The sequence below is a fragment of the Wasmannia auropunctata genome, unplaced genomic scaffold (assembly GCF_000956235.1).
Source record: "Wasmannia auropunctata unplaced genomic scaffold, wasmannia.A_1.0 LD336049.1, whole genome shotgun sequence".
Lineage (NCBI taxonomy): Eukaryota > Metazoa > Arthropoda > Insecta > Hymenoptera > Formicidae > Wasmannia > Wasmannia auropunctata.
In genome coordinates, this window is record NW_012026841.1 from 731,987 (window position 1) to 739,757 (window position 7,771).

A 7,771-nucleotide genomic window follows, 5' to 3' on the forward strand; every position below is an offset into this window, starting at 1 on the left:
GAGAGAGAGAGAGAGAGAGAGAGAGAGAGAGAGAGAGAAAGCTTACGTATTTAAGTACATCGGATGATTATATTGCTGATTGTATGCGCATTGTCTAATTAATTATTTAAATGCACCAGAAAGTTCACAAACTCTACGATATTTTCAGAAGCTTGTTTTTTCAAAACATCATTTTTTTATGTCTTTAAATTAAATTACGTGATTAAAGATATGTAATAAAAATAATTTTTAACAACTTATGTCAATTGTGTAGATAACAGAAAAATTTATAATAAAGATATTTTCTTGTTTTTATGTTTTTAGATAAATTAGATATTAAATAATTAATTAAAAATGTAATGTGACTTACTTTGTAAAATAACAATGCATTTAATATAATTTGTGTCACATTATATATTTGCATTATCCTGTATAATTTAAAAGGCTGTCTTTTTTCCATAAGTCTTGGTCCAAGATTATATATAAAATATATATAAAATCCAATTAAAATTAGGCCAGGCCATGGCGTGCTCATTAGTAAATAATCTTTGGTACGTGGATCTTGAAATAAAAGAAATAAATAAAATTAATAAATGTGTGAATTATTAAAAACGTTAAAACAATTTTTCTTATTATCTATTATAAAATGTACCTTAAATATATATAATAAATAAAACTGTTTACAAATAAGCAACAAAAATAAACTTTTGTTTTGCCTTACGATTTTACAAATCATTTCTTATAAATTTTTGATTTCTGCTAAATACGAATCTAGGCGTGAAATGTTTCTATCATATCGGGATTTGAAAAATCTGCTATAAAAGTTGCCAAAATCGTAATTTTGACATTTTTGATAATTATAATAACAACTCTGAACTGATTATATGCCAGAAACTTCCGCAAAGTTTGAAACGACAGATCTAAACTACTATAGTTATAGAGAATAAAAAATAAACCAAATAAGGGTAGTTTTAAGGTTGAATTGCATTGAAACTGACCTTATCTAATCTATAAACTCGCTCAGGAACACATTAACTCTAGAAGACAAAATTTTAAAAATTTGCAAACTTAAATTTTTTTCAAACTTAATAGCCTTAGTAAATTTTGAATTTTTAAAATAAATTTAAAATAATTTAAATTTGTGTTTAGTGATCCCAAAAATATAAAAAATATAAAACCATTATATTTTGTGGAAATTTGTTTTTTATTTATTTTTTTTTATGTTACAGCATAATATATTTTTTGTTTCAAATTTTGCGGAAGTAGTACACCCCAGTCCAGAGTTATTAATTTTCAAAAAATGATACAATTGCGAATTTTAGTAACTTTCATAGCAGATTTTTTAAAATCCTTAACGTAATAGAGACGCCCAAATTCATGTTTAACGGCCAAAAGATATAAGAAATGACTTGTTAGATCTCAAGACAATTAATTTCGTGTTATGTAACTATTTTAAATATGTTACATTAATTTGATGTAGATACTGTGTCTTATATGATTATACGATTATATCATGCATTTTTTAATTGTATATAAAAATTAATGAAGTCTATATTGATAATGTGGCGACCGTGGCGCGAGGAGCAGCGCGGCAGCTTTATCTGTTCAAGATTTGGGATTAAATCCACCCAGAATAATATAACTCTGAAATTAATTTTAATCAATTCTCTCGGAAGGCAACGGTAAATCATCGAGAATATATATATCTTTGCCAAGAGAACTTCTTAAAAAATTGCCGCTATTCGGAACCGGTGTTTAAATTGTAGGTCCCGACATCTGCGTAAAAGTGTAAATAGCGCACATCGCAGAAATACAAAGAGAGGTCACCATGCTCTGACAAGAGTAGTAGAAGAGAGAGAGAGAGAGAGAGAGAGAGAGAGAGAGAGAGACAGAGATATTGATAACAAATATTTATATAATACTTTTATTGCCAAAATTTAAGAAATATCTTAAAATATATACGTTATAAAAACGAAAAGATATAACGACGAAAATTACTTTGTTATTTTTATGTGATTTGTGATATTTCTTTTTTCGTAAATTCTGATCAATTTATAATTAATGAAAATATATATTGTTTTTACGATAAAAAACAAAGAATTTGATAATAATTTGGCAGTTAATCTACTTGTTGCTATATTATTATGCTACACGTATATGTGAGTAGAATATTGCAAAAATTAAAAAATTAAAAAATCGATGCTATAAAAATGTAACTTAATAATATGGAGATATATGTTAATAGTCATATTATAAATTATGTATTACTAAATGCGCTCATACATACAATATTTTCTAAATATCGTTTAATATTTTAGGAGTTGAATTGATTTAATAATTAATTTAATGATTTTTAAGATAATTTTTTGTAAAAAAAGTTTTTATATCTTATATTATCTGAAAAGTTTCATTACAAAGATACAAGGTGTTACAAATTTTATAAAATCAAATTTTATAAAATTTATATTTTTTAATAGCTTTTAAACGAAAAGACGTGTTTTTTCTCCAATAAAACAAGGTATTATTCATTATTATTCATTATTTATCTATAGTCACCGTTTTATTAAAAATCAATGGAAACGGGATTTAGATAATATATTACTAACTGAGGTGCAATAACATATGATTAAATTAACTTAAAGATATACAATATTAATATACATATACCAAATTCAATCGTTGGTGTTCAATAATCTATTTTTATATTTAAGACTATCTTATGTCTTAAAATGTCACCACAGAGCTATGATATTAATTATAAGACATAAAATACCAGCCAATGTTAATATTTCAAAAAATTGTTAAGACATTAATTAAAATTTAAAATACCTTAGCCGTATTAACATTAAGATATTAATAAAGACATAAAATATCAGCCATTTTGAAGAAAGAGTTGAATTATTTTTAAAATTTTCTAGCATCGTATTTCTAAAATAATTAATTTTTTAAAATCTTTTTTTATTTAAAAGCTATTAATAGAAATAATTTTTAAAGTTTAACATTTCTAAAGTATGTAGCCTTCGAGATTTTAAATTCATATGAATTAAAATGATTTTCTTTATAAAACGACTTCAATAATCGACTTTAATAATCGACTTAGAATATTGGACACTGTTTAAGAAATTTAAAGTAAATAAAAATATATTTGTTTATGCATAAATATTTATAATAGCAGCATTAGTGCCATTACAATTAACCATTAACCATTAACGGCGCGACGCCAAGTATCTATAAAGTAAAAAAAATCAGATGATGACCTGTGCAGTACGGCACTAACATTGTCGAGACGCTTATAAGCCTGCATATTTTTGTAAATCATGCATACAAATTCATTAGGTAATCTTTACATACGTACATAATTTATAATTTAACACAAACAAAATTAAAATAAGCTTCAATAAATTAATATCTCAATTTTCCAAGCGTTTTATGTTGCTAAAGATTTCTTCTTTTTAAAATATTTTCATAATTTTAAGATATCACGAACTATTTGTTTTTTTTTGTAATATTTTATAATATTCTTTATACAAATTAATCCAAAAAATATGATAAATATCCGTAAATTAAAAATCTAAGTAAGTATATAATGTAATAACTGTAAGTATATAATGAGCCAATAAGACAAAACATTTACCCGCCAAATCGTAGTTAATATATTTATACCATGCTATAAGTTTTTGTATCATTCCAGCCATGGTGACGATATTGAATAAACTTTGATGCTATTTTTATACAATTGTCCAAAGGAAGACGGCATGCGATTACAGCTTATCACGATTCAGATGAACCAGAAGGGAGAACGTTGATAATTAATTTGTTCTTCTTCTTCCTTATTAATGTGTTAGTAGTTTCGACGAAAAAGCGTGTTTTTTCAGTTTCAGCTTTTTTTTAAGCACTTGTTTCTGATTATTCTCGACTCCGACGAATTAATTAACTTGAACCTTAGCGTTTTTATTTGATCACTTAGGGGATACTTTTACTGACTACGCTTTTCAACAATTTCCTTCAACGCGCGACTAGTCACTATGAAGCTTGCAAATCGACTGCGGCAACGCGTTTTCCCTTTCCACTCTGTCACAATGTTAACATTTCATTGTATTATAATTATGGCAAGCTTGTGTAACATACACGTCATCTTCCAAGGGGTATACACCGCACAGTGATGTATACCCTTTTTAGGTAACGTGACCTCTTAGGCAACTTGGCCCATCATTACAATTATGAAGAAGAAACATTGAATATTTATAGATGATTATATTATGTGTAGAATCCAAGTTTAAAAATTTATTTAAATTCCGACCTTTCACCATTTGTCGAATTATCGATGTTTCACCTTCGGCCAATTTAGCCAGTTCATTGATGATAGTGTTTTTCTGAAGCATGCAGTAATATGCCATCGATATTTGATATGCGTCATTCATTAAACGTGTTTCAATTACAAAAATTATTTAATAAATAAGAAATAAACACTGCATATTTTCAGTAATAATTTTATACAAAAATAGAGTATACAGTTATTATAAGATATTTTTAATTAATATTATTTTTACTTGTCAGTATATAAATAAATAATAATTATTATTTTTATTTACATAAAATTATTTAAAATTATTTAAAATTATAATATACAATTAATATTTTAAATTCCTGTTTTATTTATAATAGAATATAAATTTTATTATATTTGTTTGATAATAATTAATTGTAATATATAATTATTAAAATATTATTATATTTTAAAATTATAATGTATAATGTTGAAATAAGTATTATGTTTCGTCGATTTATAAAAATATTGATTCATTGTTTCTTGTTAATATAACAAGAAAGAAATTTTAGCAAATATTTAATTTAATTTAACATTGCAACAATATTACTTCTTACATATTGTATGTATCTATAAAGAAAATAATTGTTTTTTTAAATCTAAATAAATATCTATCTTTTTTAGCTGACAATCTTGTAGTTGAGATAGTTAATTTTCAAAATTTTTTGAGCCGCTAATTCGTTGGCAACACAATTCTTCAGTTTCATCTTACTCGCGGATAATTGCAGCTAATTGCAACGTAATTGCAATGTTCAGACGCGCGACATATTGTTAAGAATGCGAATATGAAGCATTGCAACAATCGCGACCGACATTCAGAAAAGATTTACAAACTACGACATTGCTATTTCTAAATAGTTTGTAACAGGAAAATTGTTTATTTACCTTCACTTAAAATATGTGTTAATATTTATTTATCTATTAATATTCATCTAATATCCATTAATTATGATCTCACTATTCTTCAATTTATAATTGCGATGCAGATCTGACATTAATTCGATCGTAGAAGGCGCTCTTAAATTTGTGTATGTGTATTCACTTACGCAGTCTAGTTCAACTATTACTATTGCTTGTCTTATTATTCGATTGATAGCGTAAGTAAAAAGTACATTAATCAGATACATAATAATCATATAAATTGCTAACGAAAAAGCTTCAAAAATTGATTTTACATAACAATGAAAAAAATTAATTTACACATAACTCATTATTTTGTAATTATAACAATAACCTCATTATTTTTTGTAGTTCTAATAACAACAATGAAAAAACAAATGAGAAAAGTTAATTTACATACAACTTATTATTTTGTAGTTATAACAATAACCTCGTTATTTTTTGTAATCCTAATAATAACAACAAAAAAACAAATGAAAAAACTTAATTTTACATACTGCTCATTATTTAGTAGTTCTTTTTTGTCTATCATATCCGTTTATTGATTATGGAACAGTTGCAAATTCTACAAATTATTAACAAGTGTTTTCGTAGAAATCAATCAAGAATTTTATCCAAAAACTTTTTATGCAACTATTTTTTACCAATTTCGAAATACCTCAGCGTTTCAAATATTAACTAACTATTATATTAAGAAGTAATTAAAATGTGCATAAATTGAATGACAGTTGCGGATTCGATAAAAATAAATTAAAAATTTATTTTTTTACCGAACCTAAAGAACCTGGTTGATCTTTGATTATGTAAACAGAACAAAGAAATTTTATAAGAAATTATTTAATCTGATGACAAACGAGCCATTTCTTATTTTATTTAATTATATTCGAGTTCATAATGGATTAACAGGTCGTTTTTAACATACAATGTGCTGTCACTGACCGCGTAAAACAAGCAGCAGCATCCTTAATGTGCTAATTATAGAAAATATATTTTAATCAGAAAATATCATAAATGAGAATTCTCCCGTTAGCATTGCAATTTCTGTTGTTCGTGTTTGCTAGTATTTTGATGCTAATAAACTGATTTAACACACAATTGTGTCAAACCTAGTTTATTACATTGACGTCAGACATTTTTGTTATGCAAAACATTATAGAAAAATTTCAATAATGACGACTTTAATTAAACATAAGTATTTAAAAAAAAACCAATACTGTAAATACATATAGAATAATATTCCAGTGAATTTCAATATTATAGCTTTTTGTGTTATATTGATTGCAAATTTCGGCGATCCACGTAAAAACTATATATATATTTCTTAATATCTGTTTCCGATCACTTTTAATTATTATTCTTATTTGTCAATTTTATCATATTGTTATTATTTTAATAATTATTTTTATTAATTTAAAGATTGTAAAATCAACATTAGGAATATAAAATTTACAAAATTACATTTATCAAATCAAGCATTAAACGATGATTGCGACGTTTGTCGTGTTTAAAAATTTAACGTATTGTCGCTGACACGCAATATTTCATATTCCATTAGTGCTGACATTTCTCATTAAGTTCACAGTTATAATTAATTCTTGCCGGAATGCGAGAACCGTGTACTATTACTCGTAAATAATTGCAGCTACAACATCTGAAGTGAAAGTAGTGTAAGTGTGATAATTACATATAGAATGAATATTTTATTTGTAGAATCCTATCTATAAAAAATATAAATAATAAAACAGCAATAGCTATATTATACGTTAATTTAAAATTTTGCAAGTAGAAACATTTTCCTGAATTTTTTGAAAAATTTTGTATATATATTTTAATTTTTCCAAACATTTCTTTTCAACATTTTATATGTTATTCTTTATATAAATTGAATTTTTAAATTTTTTCGGCAATTTTTATCTATAGATATAATAATAAAATCTGTATTGATATTTGTCCTGTTACTAATATAATGACTGAAATTCATACGAAGCGGAAGCGAAAGCTTCTAGTGAGTTCTAAGGCCATGACCTCGAACTCTTGCATTCGTCTTGCATTATACGATGATAGTTTATAATTCAAATGATTTTGTAATGATTAGTTAAATGGTTACGAGTCAGAAAATATAAAATATAAGTTTGAAATAAGAATATAAAAAAATTCTTGTATTTTACATTTCTTGTTAAGAGAAAGTAATATAAAGTAATGCCAAATCTGCCCACATTATACGTACTGATTTAAAGTGCATTACATATTATATTAATTAATGTAAAGAATTAAAAAAAAATTGACAATTTGTATTACAAATAATAGTGTAAATGTTTGAAAATTGCTTGAAAAAAAAGTAAGTAATTTAAATATGGTTTAAAGTCAGCATGCGTTATTGTTTTTAATTATAAATATCGTGATTTGCATAAAAATAGCTAGTATCCGTGTAATCAAAACACTAATTGTAAAGTAATGTAAAATAAATAATTGTTGAAAAAATTATTATTACAAAACAGTTATTTACGTATAATAATTAACAGAAAAAAATATATACATATCACACACACACACACACACACACAC

At 24.9% G+C, this 7,771-nt stretch overlaps 1 long non-coding RNA gene across 1 annotated transcript; it reads right to left on the reverse strand.

Moving 5' to 3' along the window:
• Positions 1–410: 410 nt before the first annotated feature.
• On the reverse strand, positions 411–4,060 carry LOC105451617. The gene is made up of 2 exons (XR_974599.1): positions 3,614–4,060; positions 411–540 (listed from the first exon to the last, which is right to left on the reverse strand). It is a non-coding gene; the product is annotated as an uncharacterized LOC105451617 (long non-coding RNA).
• Between the last annotated feature and the right edge of the window lie 3,711 nt (positions 4,061–7,771).